Raw genomic sequence first — 17,963 nt, 5'->3', positions numbered from 1 at the left:
AACTAATTTACTTTTGTAAATACTAAATTACAAACTGCGTTTGCTTTTGTACTTCCCTTTTGGTTGATCAATCTGATTTCAGTATTGACCATCTGGTGATGTCCATGTGTAGAGTCATCTCTTGTGTTGTTTAAGAGGGTGTTTGCTGTGACTAGTGCATTCTCTTGGCAAAACTCTTGTTAGCCTTTGACATGCTTTATTTTGTACACCAAGGCCAAACTTGCCTGTTACTCCAGGTATCTCTTGACTTTCTACTTTTGCATTCTAATCTCCTATGGTGAAAAGGACATCTTTTTTTGGTGTTAGTTCTCGAAGGTCATGTAGGTCTTCATAGAATTGTTCAACTTCAGCTTCTTCAATATTAGTGGTTGGGACATAGACTTGGATTATGGTGATGTTGAATTGTTTGCCTTGGAAATGAACAGAGATCATTCTATCGTTTTTTGAGATTGCACCCAAGTATTGCATTTTGGACTCTTTTGTTGACTATAGGAGCTACTTCATTTCTTCTAAGGGATTCTTGCCCACAGTAGTAGACATAATGGTCATCTGAATTAAATTCACCCATTCCCATCCATTTTAGTTCACTGGGTCCCTAAAAAGTCTATGTTCACTCTTGCCATCTCCTGCTTGACCATATACAGTTTGCCTTGATTCATGGACCTAACATTCCAGGTTCCTATGTAAATATTGTTATTTATAGCATCAGTCTTTACTTTTGCACCAGGCACATCATTCAGGAAATGAACCCTAAATATTTCATTGGATGCTGAAGCTGAAGTTCTAATACTTTGACCTCCTGATCTGAAGAGCTGACTCATTGGGAAAAGACCATGATGCTGGGGAGATTGAGGGCAAAGAGGAAAAGGGTACAATAGAGAATGAGATGGTGATAGTATTACCAACTCAGTGGACCTGGGTATGATCGAATTTGGGGAGATAGTGAAGGACAGGGAAGCCTAGCATACTGCAGTTCATGGGGTCACAGTCAGATATGACTTAGCAACTGAATAACAACAACTTGGTTAAGATTTGTCTCAAATGAATGGCTTTAAGAGTAAATTTTAGCAACCTGAGCTTTAGAGTATCTTCAATAGCAACTCAAGAACTCTTACCTAGAAAGCAGCTCATTATTCATCTCTTTGAGCAGTTGCCCAAATGAAACAATGTTGTCGTACATTTTAACATGCAGCACAAAAATCCCTGCTTACTAAACAGTTCTGAGTCCAGGAAAGCCTTGGGCCTTCTTCCAACTATTAATGCAGAAAAAAAATTTACCAAACTTACCTACATCAGCAGAAAGCAAATACCTAATGCCATTCCATAATAAATTTGAGTATTCTTGCCCTAAATGCAGCTTTTTAAGCTTCTATGATCTTATTCTAACTCCATCCAGATTCTCCTGTTGATCATGATGACTAGAAATAAAATTAGAAAGACAAACATGACAGGAATTAAATGCCTTTAGTCTCAAGAAGGCCCGGAGAAGGTAATGGCACCCCAATCCAGTACTCTTGCCTGGAAAATCCCGTGGACAGAAGAGCCTGGTGGGCTGCAGTCCATGGGGTCGCTGAGGGTCGGACACGACTGAGCGACTTCACTTTCACTTTTCACTTTCATGCATTGGAGAAGGAAATGGCAACCCACTCCAGTGTTCTTGCCTGGAGAATCCTAGGGACGGTGGAGCCTGGTGGACTGCTGTCTGTGGGGTCGCACAGAGTCGGACACGACTGAAGCGACTTAGCAGCAGCAGCAGCAGCAGTCTCAGGAAGGCCCAGAGAAGGCAATAGCACCCCAATCCACTACTCTCGCCTGGAAAATCCCATGGACGGAAGAGCCTGGTGGGCCGCAGTCCATGCGGTCGCTGAGGTCGGACGTGACTGAGCGACTTCACTTTCACTTTTCACTTTCATGCATTGGAAAGGAAATGCAACCCACTCCAGTGTTCTTGCCTGGAGAATCCCAGGGACAGAGAGCCTGGTGGGCTGTGGTCTATGGGGTTGCACAGTCGGACACAACTGAAGTGACTTAGCAGCAGTAGCAGCAGCAGTCTCAAGAAGGCCATGCCTGCTGTTACTCATAATTGCATATGGATCCTTGAGTGTGGTGAGGTGAGACCAGGTGTTGACCTTTTCCTACCTGGTGCATCGACACTCTCTTGAGTCTTTTCCTCTAGCTTTTCTGCAACTTGTGTAAAGTGGAAGTATCTCTGCCTTCCAAAATCATGCCACAGAGAATGACTTTGATGGCATCTAATAAAAATCTAGACTTCAGCAAACATATATAACCTTGGGAATATATTTATCTTCCTATTCTGAAACTGGTTGACAATTGTAGCTTTCATTTTGGGACACCATTCTTTAAGCCTGAAAATTTGGGTTGGGAGGAAGATGATAGCTTATTGAAAGGACTGAGAACTCACATTCTGGAGAATGTAAGATCCAGTGAAGCATTCTTGCAAATATATTTAACTTTGGCTTACAAAATCACAGGGCATTTACTTTTAGATATGTTAAAGACATCTAAGTGTACCATCATTATCCAACCAAATGATTGTCTGGTTAACCTACGGTCATTTAAAAGAAAGATGCTTGGGTAATATATGTTACCAAATAACATTCTTCCCTCATTTTTTTTTTTCACTGCTATAGGGATATAAGGATTAACTACTGTCTGTTGGCTAACATGAGGAAGGCTAAAGATGAAGATTTTCTAGTCATAGCTTTTAAACTGTGACTATCCAAACCTTTATTATTGTGGCCTGTTGGCTCTGATTAAGTTGTTCTATATTTACAATTTCAGAGTACTGATTTTACTTTAGAAGGCACGCAAGCCATGATTTTGAGAGTCCATCCAGCACTCAGACTGGGAGCTCTCCACGCCTGAGAGGAAGTTATGTGGGCAGCTCAATAACAGTGTGTGTCTGTGGACCTGCACCCTGTATAGTTTAGGAGAGCTTGGCTTTTATCCTTCTGTTGGTGTAAAATTCTTTGTATTGCCATGTCTGCTCAAGGGAAATATACTTAAGTTTATTATAAAGTATCATTTGGCTTACATTATCTCCTCTTCCACTGCAATCTTTGGAAGTGTCCAAAAATCATATTTTGATAAGGCAAGGTAAATATCTAAACATTTGACAACTCACCTGCAAATCTTGCCTGGAATTTTCACTATAAAAAGTAAGATACAGATGTTAGCAACAAAAGTAAAATAGACACAGAGTGATAAGTAGAGCTTTTTCATGTTTAAATACTTCTAACGACAATTGTGTGCTCTATATCTATCATGATTAAGAGAGAAAAATCTGTTTTATTATTTATTTCAAGATTTAACAGGAGTTGTTTCTAAGTTTTCTTTCTTATTTTCTATCTACATCTAAAATATTGTATATATTACCCTGTGGCTTACGTAAATATTGTGTATTTTCTAATATGTCATATTTTCACCTTTATTTATCTATATAAAATTATAAAAGACATATAAAATTATAAAGTATATAAAATTATAATATTTTAAAACATACAATGTGATGATTTGACATACATTGTGAAAATTTTTCTGCAGTTCGAGTAATTACCACACCTATCACATTAGATATTTATCATTTTTATCAGAATACAAGTTCTGCTCCCTTAGCAAATTTCAGTTACATAATACAGTATTATCAATTATAGTCACAAGGTCATGCAGGAGAACAAAAGATCTTATTCATCTTATAACTGAAAATTTATACTCTTTTACCAGCCTCTCCCAGTTTCTTTCTGCTCCTCGCCCTTGGCAACCAGCATCCTGTTTCTGAGTTTGAATTTCTGTTTTCGAGATTCTACGTGCAAGTGATGCCATGTAATATTTGTTTTTTCTCTAGCTTATTTCACTTAACATAATAGTCTTCAGGTACATTCAGCGTCGAAATGGCAGGAATTCCTTCTTTTTAAAAGCTGAATAATATGCAGCTTTGTATATCGCATTTTCTTTATTCTTTCAAACTCACGGCAGTTAGATCGTTTCTACACCTTGGCTATTGTGAATAGTAATGCAGTGACTATGAGGGTGCAGATATCGTTTTGAGATTATGGTTTCATTTCCTTTACTTCTTTTCATTTACTTCTGGATATAGATCCAGAAGTGAGATTGCTGGATTATATTTTGGTTCTATATTTAATTTCATGAGAAGACTCCATAATGTTTTCCATAGTGGCTGTATTACTAGGGTGACCAAAACAGTCATTCGGGTTTTTCCCATGAGATGGCTCTAGTAGTGCTTAGTTTTCTTAAATCTCATTTTAAACAATTTTGTTACCTTGTATTGTGACAGCTATCATATCAGCATACATTTTTTAAAAATTTATAAAAATATCTGCCCTTTTGTTTAGCCATGTTAATATTGAAGATGGAAAAAAAATTCAGACAATACACTGAATCAGGAGAAAACATTTGCTTTTGATATGACTGATAGGCATTAATATCTACAATATATACACAGTTCATACAACTAAAAAAATAAATAAATAAACAACCCTACTAAAAATGGGCAAAAGACCTGAATAGACATTTTTCCAATACAGAATGTAGGTGGCCAACAGACAGTTGGGAATATGCTCAACATCACTAATCATCAGGGAAATACAGATCAAAATCACAATGAAATACTACCTTATATCTGAATATCATCAAAAAGACACAAATAACAAATGGTGGCAGAAATGTGGAGAAAGAGAACCCTGGTCCACTCTTGGTGGGAATGTAAATTGATGCAGCCACTGCATAAACCAGTATGGAAGTTTCTCAGAAAACTAAAAGTACAGCTACTGAGCAGTTACACTCCTGAGTATATATCTGAAAAAAAACAAAAACACTAATTTGAAAAGGTGCATTATTTGCAACTTCCAAGATATGAAAACAAACTTAGTGTCCATCAACAGGCATATATCCATATGTATATATATATATATGGAAAAATATGAATGGATGAATGAGTAAAAATATCAAACTGATGAATGGATAAAGATATATATATGTTTATGTGTGTATGTGTGTGTGTATACATGTATAGATATAGTTTAGTCGCTAAGTCATGTTCAACTCTTTTTAGGACCCTCCATGGACTGTAGCCTGCCAGGCTCCTCTGTTCATGGAATTTCCCAGGCAAGAATACTGGAGTGGTTGCTATTTCCTTCTTCAGGGTTTCTTCCCAATCCAGGGATAGAACCTGCATCTCCTGCATTGGCAGGCAGATTCTTTACCACTGAGCCACCAGGGAAGCCATATGTCTGTATACTGAGCAGTACTCCATATCGGAGAAGGCAGTGGCGCCCCACTGCAGTGCTCTTGCCTGGAAAATCCCATGAATGGAGGAGCCTGTAGGCTGCAGACCATGGGATTGCCAGAGAGTTGGACACGACTGAGCGACTTCACTTTCACTGTTCACTTTCATGCATTGAAGAAGGAAATGGCAACCCACTCGTGTTCTTTCCTGGAGAATCCCAGGGAAGGGGGAGCCTGGTGGGTTGCCATCTATGGGGTCGCACAGAGTCGGACACGCCAAGCGACTTAGCAGCAGCAGCAGCAGCAGTACTACATATATATATGCACATATATACAGTGAAGTACTATTCAGTCATAAAAAAGAGTAAAATGGGAATTTTGCCATTTCCAGCAATACGAATAGACTTGGAAGGCATTATACTAAGTGAATAAGTCAGATAAAGAAAGAGAAATGTAGTATGATACCATTTATATGTGGAATCTAAAAAGTCCACAAACTAGTGAATCTAAAAAAAAAAAAAAAACTAGTGAAAATAGAAACAGCTTCACAGTTATAGAGAACGTAGTATTGGAGAGGGAAGAAGGGATGGGACAGTGTAGAGTCAGAGGACTGAGGGGTGCAAGCTGCTGTGTATAAAATAAGTTACAGTTATATATTGTGCAATAGGTAATATAATTAATATTTTATAAAAACTACCAATGGAATTTCAAAAAAGCATAGAGCTTAGGCTCTTTAGGGTTATAGCAGTGATAAAAGCTTTCATAGTCATTTTCTAAAAAACAAACTTCATAGTTTTCTCTCTCCAGTGGTTCTCTAATATACTTGTAGAAGGAAGGCCAAATGGAAAACCAAGAATATAAAATAGCTGAGCTCTCCACAATGGGGCTTCCTGCCTACTTTCCCTGTTCAAAGAAAAGAGGAGACACCATCTTGCAATAGAGGCTTCATAGACAACTGGGCTTTTCTAGTGAGAGTCGGGATTTGATGGCCCATATCTCTTGGTTCTCCTTGTTGCCAATGATCTGCCTGGTGATGATGGTGAAGTGGGGGCAATTAACTAGATGGGGGAGGGCTTCCTTTAACAGTTGAAGGGTACCATCCAGCACGATTCCAAAGACTCGTAGTGTTTTTAGTGTGGGAGTTTCTCCAAGTTCAAGTAAAGTTTCAGGTATTATGTCATAGCACTGACTGAGTGATAGGTGTTGGAGGTAGTTGAGTTAGTAAAATTCTGAAAAGCAGTCATTTTTCAGCATGACGTTATTGCTTTAAGTCCAGGTGGACAAGATTGGGACAGCTTCCAAGTAAGGTAGAGACATCTGATCTCTGCAGATTCTTTAGGTGCCCGCTGAGATTCATCTGGGTGCTGGTCTCTGACACGTGGGCCACAGCCACCTGTACGTCCTTCTCAGTGAACTCATAGCACCAAGAGCGGTTCAGCTCATCCAATCTGGAACAGCTGCTCAGCAAAGTCTTCAGAGCAGATTCAGAGAATCCAGAACACCCAGAAAGGTGTAGTCGCCCATAAATTTGTGTTCTGAGCAAGATTATCTGCAATGGGATCTGAAAGCCGGATGCCTTGCAGGCTGAGATGCTGCAACTTGGAGCGGTGAGACAGAAGGCCTTGGAGGGTAAACACATCCATCACGGAGTTCCACAGGTGCAGGTGCTGTAGATGAAAAGGGCTGAGACGTTCAACTAAACAGCTGATCCATAATTGATCCTGGGCAGCAGAAGGCAACCATGCCTCGGGAGAGCAGTCGACCAACCGCCTCTGGTATAGAGGTTTACGCTTGCGAGGTCTATGGTCTGCCAGAGACTCGTCAGATGCTAGATGATACCATCTCTTACAAACACTGGAGACTTTCAGGAGTTCAGGGAAGCACAGACAGGTAAAGATTCTGAGGAGCAGCTCGTCTGGAAGGGAGTCCCAAGAAACACCTGGAAAGTTTCTCTCGGTTTGGCTTAGATCTATGGACAGTCACAAAGTCCTTGTTATTCCCCTTCGCTTTTCACCCATTTTCATGGGGGGAGTGGGGGCTCTGTGGGTGGCCCCAGGTCTGAAAGCAGTTTCTGGGGGCTCTTCTCACTGTTCCTGGAAGATGTTCACGCTCTTTGAAATTTTAGGGAGAGTGAACCTATAATTTCAAGATACCTTAAAGAACAAAATTTGAACCACACCTTTTATCTTCTCCTGTCTCCGCCCCCACCCCCAAAAGGAGACAAGTGTTACTTTCTATTTTCTTTCTAGTCACTATTTAAATTTTTCCCATTCTTATCTTTTTTAGTTTCATCTATTAACGTTGGGCCTAATGTTTCTTCCTTTTCTGATTCTTTCAGATGTAAAGTATAGTTGTTTAATTGAGATCTCCTTTCCCTTAATGTAGGCATTTATGACTATGACTTTCCTCTTAGATAGAATTATGCTGCATTCAATAAGTTTCTGTTGTATTACCATGTTCATTTGTCTCAAGGAATTTTTTTAAAAAATTTCTTCTGTTAGGCATTGGTCGTTCGTAGCATATAATCCTCACATATTTGTGAATTTTCCAGTTTTTTTAATTGTTATTGATTTCTAGTTTTGTAACATTGTAGTTGGAAAGCATATTTGATATTATTTCAGTTTTCCTAAGTTTATTAAGACTTATTTGTGATCTAACACATGGTTTAACTTGCAGAATGTTCCGTATGCTTGAAAGGAATGTGAATTCTGCTCCTGTTGGATGTACTCTCCTGTGTACATTTGTTAGATCTATCTGGTCTAACCTGTATGATAAGACAAATTTTTTAACTGGTTTTCTGTATGGATGATCTAGCTACTGTTGAAAACTGGGTATTAAAGTCCCATTCTATAATAGTATTGCTGTCTATTTCTGTTAGAAATAGGTTTGTTAATGTTTACAGTATATATTTAGTTGGTCTGAAGTTGGGTATATACATATGTATATTTGATTATATGCTCTTGATGAATTGACCCCTTTATAATTGTATCGTATTCTTTGTCTCTTATTACAGCTATTTGCTTAGATATTTTGTCTGATATAAGTATAGCTATGTCTGCCTGTTTTGTTTTCCTTTTGCATGGAATATCCTTTCTCATTCCTTCACTTCGAGCTTAAATGTGTCCTTAAAGTAGAAGTGAGTCTCCTGTATGCAGCATGTAGTGGGAATTGTTTTGTAATTTATTCAATGAATCTATGTCTTTTAATGTGAGAATTTGGTTTATTTACGTGTAAAGTATACATGGACTTACTGTATCCATACTCTTAGTTTTATGGCTCTTTTGCAGTTCCTTTATTCTTTTCTGCTGCTTTTTATCTCTTGCTTTGCAATTTGATTATTATTTTTTTTTTGTAGTGGCATGCCTTGATTTCTTTCTCTATACTTTTTAAAGTATCTAATAGTTTTTTGTCCTGTGGTTTCCATGATACTTACCCCCCCAAAAAAAACCTTATAGTAATAACAGTCTATTTTAAGCTGTTAACTTCAAATGCAGAACAAAGCACTACATTTTTACATATCCCCTCAAATTTTATGTTTTTGGTGTCATATTTATACTGTGTTTCCATTAACAAATTTCATTACAGTTATTTTAGTCCTTTTGTCTTTTGATCTTCATACCAGTATTATACTTACCCACCACCATTATAATGTTTCCTCCCTCATGGCCCAGATGGTATAGAATCCATCTGCAATTTGATCCCTGGGTCGGAAGATCCCCTGGAGAAGGAAATGGCAACCCACTCCAGTATTCTTGCCTGGAAAATCCCATGAACAGAGGAGCCTGGCAGGCTACAGTCCATGGGGTTGCAAAGAGTTGGACACGACTGAGTGACTAGTGTTTTCATTTTCACTTTCATTATATTATTATAGTATTCTCAGGTAACTTGCATACTTACCTTTACCAGCAAGTTTTATATGTTCATATGTTTTTATATTACTGATTAGTATTCTTTATTTCAGCTTGAAGAACTCTCTTTAATGTTTTTGTAAGGTCAGTTCAGTGATGTTCAGCTTTTGTGTTTTTCTTTTTTGGAAAACTACTTCTCTCTTTCTGAATGGCAGCTTTCATGGGTGGAGTACTCTTGGTTGAGTCTTTGTTTTTTTTTCCAGCACTATTAATATATCATCCATTGCCTTTAAACCGCCAAGGTTTCTGCTGAGAAATCTGCTCACGATCTTAAGGGTTTTATTTTCTGTATAGCAAGTTTTTTGTGTTGTTGTTGTTGTTGTTGCTTTTAAAATTTTCTCTTTAACTGTTGCCAATTTAATTATAATGTAATTAATTATAATGTATCTTGTTGTGGGTCTCTTTAGTTTTATCCTGACATTATTTAGGCTTCCTGGACTTAGATGTCTGATTTCTTTTCCCAGGTTAGGTAGTTTTCAGCCATTATTTCTTTGTGTTAGCTTTCTGACATAAATGTGTGTGTGTGTGTGTGTGTGTGTAGTCACACATATAAATATGCTCTGCCTGATGGTGTCCCATATACCACTTAAGCTGTCTTTATTCTTTCTCATTCAGTTTTCTTGTCCTCCTTTAATTGGATGAATTCCATAGCACTTTCTTTGAATTTTCTGATCTTTTCTTCTGCTTATTTTAGCTGTGCCCCTATTGAATTTTTCATTTAATGGTGTGCTTTAGCACTACAGTTTCTGTTTTATACTTTTCTCTCTAGTGAAATTCTCATGTTCAGTATTTGAACTCCTTACCTTGTTGAGCATATTTATGACCATTAATTTGAACTCTCTATTTGGTAAATTGCTCATCTCTATTTTATTAATATTGGTCTCTGAAGATTTTTCTCATTCTTTTGTTTGAAATATACTCCTTTGTTTCTTGATTTTTTCTGAATGTCTGTTACTATTTTTTTTTAATATTTGTTTACTTTTGGCTTCACTGGATTTTCGTTGCTGCCCGTGAACTTTCTCCAGTTGTGGCAAGCAGAGGCTGCTTTTCACTGCAGTCTGTGGACTTCTCATGGAGGTGGCTTCTCCTCTGGGGCTCAGGCTCCAGGTGCACGGCTTCCAGTGGCTACGTCCCGTGGGCTCTGGAGTGCTGGCTCAGCGGTGGTGGCTCGTGGGCTGCGTTGTTCCGTGGCATGTGGAATCTTCCTGAACAGGGATTGAGCCCGTGTCTCCTGCATTGGCAGGCGGTTTCTTACTCATTAGACCACCAAGGAAGCCCTCTGTGTTAGTTTCTGCCAAGGGCAAAAACAATAATTTATTGCAATCTTTACAGACTGGTCTTATGTAGGACATGAACCTTGTCAATAAACCTAGTTCAGGCTTTTAGTTACTGCTCAAGCCTTTCTTAATTGTCCAAACCACTGTCTTTGTTTTTCGTGGCTGCCGTACTTGAGGGTGTCCTTTCAGTGTCCTGAAGAGGAGGATTGCAATCAGCACCTAGATGCAGGCTGATTAGAAGCCAGACCTCAGGCAGCAGCTAGGCACATATGTAGTTAACCATGCAGTCCTTCCAGGCAGAAACTGGGAGGTGAGCATTATTGCCTGTTCCTTCTGCACTGAGCCTTTGTGGTTATAGTTGTGGCAAGTGCTCGCAAACCCATTAACTACTTCTTTGACTTGGTTCTCTGAGCCCCACTGGCTATCAGAGATTTGCGGACCTATTCCTTGAATGGCAGCTGTAAACATTGGACCCTGGATGTATGCAGTTTTTATCCGATACTCTGAGGTATTTTCCTAACACATTGGCAGCTTGGCTTTATTGTTGGAAGGAGCTTTAGGGAGAAGACAGGAGTGCGGCCCACTAACTGCCTTGGTCTCTGAGGAGGCTCACATGCAGTACAGTGTGAAGATGCATGCTCATTAAAAGCTGAACCCTCAGGCAGCAGCTTGTCAAGCTGCAGTCAGATCCTTTCCAGGGAATGCCTGGGAGATGGGAGTGCTTGCCAGCTCTCTCTGTGCCGAGCCTTGTGACAATAAATGTTGCAAGCGCTGGTGTTCCTTTTAAGAATTGCTTCTTTGCAAAAATAGCATGAGGCTCCTGAATGCAGGAGTTGGGGCTTCCCAGGGGGCACAGTGTAAAGAATCTGCCTGCCAGTATAGGAGACTCAAGAGCAAGAATCATTTCCTGGGTCTCCGGAAGATCCTCTGGAGTAGGAAGTGGCAACCTGCCTCCAATATTCTTTCTTGGAAAACTCTCTGGATAGAGGTGCCTGGCGGGCTACAATCCATGATGCTGCAAAAGAGTTGGACACAGCTGAGAGACAGCACACATCTGAACGCAAGCCTTGTCTACTTTCAAGCTAGGTGTTCCGGAGGCCGTCACTCGGGGGGAGCTTGGAAAGTAGGGACCCAGGGGTGTGTTCCAAATCCTTTACTCCCAGAGAGAAGCTGGGAGTTGAGGGTTGCCTCCAGATTGTATGCACTGTGCTAGGTATGGAGTTTATTGTCAGAGTATGTCTCAGCTTTCCCTATGGATTTTTGGTGTGTGGTTTTCTTATTTACCCCACGTGAAGAATTCAGTCAGCTGGTTTCTGAATTTCTCTCAGTGAATTGCTCCAGGTATACCTGTGTACATTCAGTGCATATATAAGGGGAGGGAAATAGGTGCCTATTTACTATTTTGATCCAGTCCCTTAAAACCTCATTTAAACTGAAAAGTTATGTACTTCAGTTGTTCAAGTAATATTTAGATTAATCTTTAAGTTCCTATGCTTTGCTACAGCAAAAACATGTATTCTAAAATATCATCATTAAGATACTTACCTATAATTTTAAAATCATAATCCTTAGTGTCTTGGGGTTGTTTTTTTCATTTTCATGTTTGTTTTTTTGTTCCAGTTTTCTATACTGAATTACCCTTCGTTATCTTTGCTTATTTCCTTAAATTTATTTTTAATTACAGGATAAATATGTAATCCAGAAAGGTTAATTTTGGATTATATTGGGTTTGCTTCTGTGACTTTAATTCTTATCTTACTGCTTTTGTTATGAAAGGTATACGTAAGGCCTGCCTCAGGGAGATAACCTGACTCTGCCCACCCTTGAAGGATGGTGACATTCTCAAATTCTTTGTGTGGCAGAGGGCATGGCGTCCCTCCTCAGCTGCTTACTGGCATGGCCCAGAAATTCACATTTGGGGAGGCCAGAACCACAGAGAGATGTGACATCTTTGTTTGTTGATATGACAGGAGATATTCTATTTCACACCACCCATGAAATGACTGTAAGGAAGTGAAACTAACACATCCCCTTTCCTATGGCTTGCTATTCTAGGAGACAGTTGCAGGAATTGTTCAGTCTCTCTGCTGCTGCTGCTGCTGCTACTGCTAAGTCGCTTCAGTCGTGTCCGACTTTGTGCGACCCCATAGACGGCAGCCCACCAGGCTCCCCCGTCCCTGGGATTCTCTAGGCAAGAATACTGGAGTGGGTTGCCATTTCCTTCTCCAATGTATGAAAGTGAAAAGTCAAAGGAAGTCGCTCAGTCGTGTCCGACTCTCCGCCAACCCCATGGACTGCAGCCTACCAGGCTCCTCCGTCCATGGGATTTTCCAGGCAAGAGTACAAGAGTGGGTGCCATTGCTTTCTCCAGTTCAGTCTCTCAGTCCTCCCTAAATCTTAGGCCACCCCAGGGACTGCCACATGCCAGGCTTCCCTGTTATTCACCATCTCCAGAGTTGCTCAAATCCATGTCCGTTGAGTCAGTAATACAACAACAACTATCCCATCCTCTGTTTTCTGCTTCACCTCTTGCCCTCAGTCTTTCCCAGCATCAGGGTCTTTTCCAACGAGTCAGCTACTTGCATCAGGTGGCCAAAGTATTGGAGCTTGAGCGTCAGCATCAGTCCTTCCAATATCATGGCATGGCAGTGTCTATATTCTGGCCTTCCTTGTCTCCAGAGAATTAGTTATTTCCTTGGATTTCTGTGGTTAGCCAAAACAAAGCCCCTTTAAGTCTTTGTTGGGAAGCCCTAGGACTTCTAAGGGAGGAGGCTGGAATTTCCTGTGATGTGGTGAACAAGAAGCTCTAAATGCTGAACTGGACCCTTTCCTGTGCCCACTGATGGGGCATGACAGTATGAATGTCCAGGATGGAACACTAAGTAATGCTTGTCCACAGGCAAAGGTTCTGGAGTATAAAGATGGGAGATACTTCAAGCACAACAGCTACTACCTTCAGATGGACTGTGCTTGCTTAGACAAGGGGCCTCTCAGGATGACCACCAAGATGCGTCTTCAAGCAGCAGAGCACCTTCTCCATGTTTCCAAGGCTATATAAACCCCTATGTGGTCCTAGGATCCCAAAGATGAGGGAAGAGTCCTCAACAAATTTAAGACAATTGGTGTTTGCGCTCATGCTGCTAGGCATGGTCATAGCTAGCTTTGTTTTGATTTAGAATAGTGTTTCTGTATCTTTACTGTGTGTGTGTGTTTTGTATTAAATGGGATCTTCTTAAAATGAAGATTCTGACTTAGTAGGTCTGAGATAGGGCCTGAAATCCTGTGATGCTAATTATTAGTAGTTCCCAGGTGACACAAATGCCATTGGTTTATGTATCACCTTTGAGTAGCAAAGTGTAGAAGAATAATCTTGGTCAGTTTTCCACACTGGACAACTTAGGAACAAACTTATATGTACATACATCCACACATGTTCATGCAGATATACTAACATGGTATATACATATGTATCTATGTATTTTCAATAGAGCATACTGACCTTTAACCAAATGGCAAGCTGTGTAACCACCTGCTTCAGAACTAAACTCTCTGATGTGTGTGTTAAGGGTGCAGATCCCTGATTCCACCCCGGGCTTGACGCATCAGGATCTGGCAGAGCCTCCTGTCAATCATAACTACAAGTTGAGAAACTTTGGCTAGACTCATGGATTCTCAACCTGGTTATACCTTAAACTTATGTTCAGAATCCTCTAAGAATCCTTATCTTTATTCCTAGAGACTCTGATTGAATTTTTCTAGGGTGGGGTCTGGGCTTTAGGTGTTTTTTTTTTTTTTTAAAGCTCTCCTGATAGTGGGACTATGTAGTCAAGATTGAGATCCACAAAGAGGTCGAAAGCTGTGCAGCTGTAGTCCGTCTTCACTGTGAGGCTTGGCAGGCGTGTTTCCTAGCAGGGTGAACTGTAATAGCCACTTAACCTTTTAATCTCAGTTTCCTCATCCATAAATGTGGGCTTGATAATGAGAGCCTCACAGATGAGAGGGTGCAGGACAAATATTTTGGTTATAGTGCCTTGCACATGGTAAACAGTAAGTAAAAGCCTTTATAATTCCATTTCTACTTGTATTCATGCATATGCATGAATTCTGTCTTTTATGAAGGATTTATCAAGAAACACCAAACTTCGGTCTGTGTCCAGTTTTTCACAAAACCAGAATTATAAATATTTGAATTTGTTGTTAGTGTTCATGTATTTTATGATAGAGTTAGTCACTGCTTTACTTCTTTCACATTTGTTGGTTGAAAGCAATTCATACTCACTATAAAAATTTTTGGAAAACTTAGGGAAAAGGAAAGTCCAATTCACCCATACTCCTTTTACCTGAGGTCAACTATTATTGTCTTTCATTTATTTCCTTCTCATATTTTTGAATATACATATAGAATAATATGCATAAATAGTAAAGCTTGATATATGTGAATATTATAAAATTGGAATCATTACTATATATAATTTGTACCATGTGTTTTTAACATTAATATTTTTGTCATAAATATTTACCTATGCTATTAAATATTCTTCAAAAAATATGGTTTTTAATTTCTACCTGATATTCTGTTACAGGACTGTACTATAATTTACTGAATCTTTTCCGTATTGTGGGATTATAATTGAGTGATAAATATTTTTGCACATAAATCTTTTACTACATCTATCATTTACTTAGGATAGATTTCTGGAAGTGGTATTATTGATTCAAAAGTATGAACACTTTTATGGCTCTTAATGCCTATTGCCAAATAGCTTTCCAAGTTAAATTTCCAATAGCAATATATAAAAATACTTGCTTTTCTCACTCCTACTGGGTACCTTACCCTTAAAAATATTATTACCATGTGATAGGAATTTTAATTTGTATTTTAAAAAGTTGAGCATGGTTTCCATTTTTCAAATGCTTAGCATCTGTCAGTTCTTTATTCTTTTATGAATTTTCTTTCCCTTCTTTTTCTATTGACCTACTAACATTGATCTTGTTGATTTGTGATTTTTTCACTTAGTATAGATGTTCATCCAGTTTTTACTAATTAATCATTTAACGTTTTTTACTTAGATTCTTTTTTTTGTCACAGAAGTTAAAAAAACATTGTATTCAAATATGCCAATACCTACTTTGTGATTTGACTAATTGTTTTATAGTGTAAATGGCTTTTCTAAACCTCAGACCTGTTAAACAGCTTCCTATGTTTTCTTGGTATATTTTTAAGAAGTATGTTACTCTTTTAGCTGTTACAAATGTTGTTTTGGCATATGATATAAGACATGACTCTGACTCTGAGCTGACTGGCAGAGAACCAAGCTCTAAATCTGGAGGTTTGCATGGATCTCATAGGATGGGCTGCAGAAACTCTCTCCTTTATTTTTGAATTATTTGGCATAGAGCTAATGGAAAAGGGAGTGATTTTGTTTTAATCCTGATATGGGATTATTTATGACTTTCTCTTCTTGCCCCACCTTGTTTGTTAGGAGCGTGTATTAGAAAAGATTGTCAATTATATTGTTTAAATTTGGTTTATAAATATCTAGGGCTTCCCGGGGGCTCAGCAGTAAAGAATCCACCTGCAATACAGGAGATGCGGGAGACCCAGGTTCGATCCCTGGGTGGGGAGGATCCCCTGGAGGAGGGCATGACAACCCACTCTAGTATTCTTGCTTGGAGAATCCCATGGACAGTGGAGCCAGGCGGGCCACAGTAACATGGGGTCTCAAAGAGTCGGACATAACTGAAGCGACTGAGCACGCTCGCATAAGTATCTAATTTCACCATATTATGTTTGAAGAATGTGGCTTATATTTTTAAGACTTCTTTGTATCTTGTCATGTAACAAAATAATTGTCTCACTTCTTTTGTTTTTAACATAGTTGAATGAATCAGGGAGTTCGGTAGAGCTTATTATGAAGACCAGCAGTGACCCTCTGGCCCAACTTTCTGTCATCTCTACCTTCTCAGAAGTCAGTTGTTCCAGCTCTTAGAAGTAAGTTCGAAGAGAATCTACTCAGTGTCTTAACAAGACATACTTGTATTGCTGCTTCTCACAATGGAGGGGGAGGATTTATCCTTCTGATTTCTCCGGCACACAGATGTGCTCAGGGACTCACCCCACATGGACACGAATATCACACTCTTTTCATTCCCCTCTGGTATATTTTCATATTTATGGGCAACTTTGGTTTTGTTCTATTCAGTGCTTATATTCTCAATATCCATCAATACAATTCACAGCCAAGGGCACTTGGATGGAGCTTATTGGTTGTTGATGTTGCTGTATTTTGAGCTGACTGGGCTGTTTTACTGTTGTTAAGTCTTTCTTTTTGGACTGGTCAGGTACACTAGATAAAGCTCTTCTAATTTCCTGCTTGGAGGAGTATAAAATCTTACTGCCGGAATTTGGGAACTGCTCAAAGAAGGAGAGATTGGTGGTGTTCAGAATGTCCTCAATCCTTTACTTTGAGAATGGCTCAGTACACTTGTTCTCACCTGTATCTGATGCCTCCTTGTCCAGGACGTTCTATTGTGCTCTCTCTAGAGCTATAACTTCCAGTATTATGAATGGGTTGGGGAAGCTTGAGAGGAAGGGGCAGTTGTCTGACCACACGAAGTCATGGAGAGGACTTGGGGATCTCCTTACTTCTTAAACAGACTCACACAAATCCTTCTTTCGTCTGACTCTCACTCCCATTTACAGAGATACCTGGTGCAGCCAGTTGGGAGTCTTTTGGGGGTTCTTCAGGGTAAATTGGGTTTTTCATGGTTTTTCCCACCATCATCTTAGTATTCTGCCTTTCTTGGGTCTGCTAAGTCAGTTACCATGGGTCATCTGCTTTCTAGCTTCCAGAATTAGGTGGTGGTTGTCTTTTCTCTTGCTCTTTACTCTAATGGGCTATATCTTTATAAAAATCCTTCAGTTGTCATTTTGTGGAGAATCTTGGGGGGCAGTATATGCAAATACAAGCACTCACTTGGCTTTCTTTACCTAGAAGCCCTTTTTTTCTTTATTAAAGAAAACTTGTGTTCATTTTAGAAAAATCAGAAAATACAAGGTAGACAAAATATTTAAAAATCACTCAATCTCACTTTCTAGTCATACCCTTTGTTAATACCATTTTGATATATAGATTTTAAGATACAGTTTTTGAATATATTTATAAAGAAATGAGTTTATTATATGCAGACTTCTGGTAACATCTTTCAAGATCATCTTAAGCTGGTAATAATATAAATTTACTTAATTCTTCATAATATTCTTTTCATATTTTCATAATATTCTTAACTGAAAAGACTAAAAACGATTATCTAGATAATTTTGTAAATATGGTTACAATGCTGAATACAGATAATTGTGGCAAAGATATGTTAAAAATAATAGTTTCAAATACAATTATATTTGAGCTTTTGGCTACCATCTTATATTAGAGTTTAAGAAAGGAAGTAGAGGACTATGAAGTCTTAACCTGGCAAATCCTTTGTTTTAGATAAAGAGATGTCAAGAAATTCC

The 17,963-nt window shown here is 39.0% G+C and overlaps 1 pseudogene; it reads right to left on the bottom strand.

The window, feature by feature from the left end:
* Positions 1 to 6,160: 6,160 nt before the first annotated feature.
* On the bottom strand, positions 6,161 to 17,235 carry LOC102179577 (annotated as a pseudogene).
* Between the last annotated feature and the right edge of the window lie 728 nt (positions 17,236 to 17,963).

Source organism: Capra hircus, unplaced genomic scaffold (assembly GCF_001704415.2).
Source record: "Capra hircus breed San Clemente unplaced genomic scaffold, ASM170441v1, whole genome shotgun sequence".
NCBI lineage: Eukaryota > Metazoa > Chordata > Mammalia > Artiodactyla > Bovidae > Capra > Capra hircus.
This window is presented reverse-complemented; position numbering and strand designations above follow the sequence as displayed.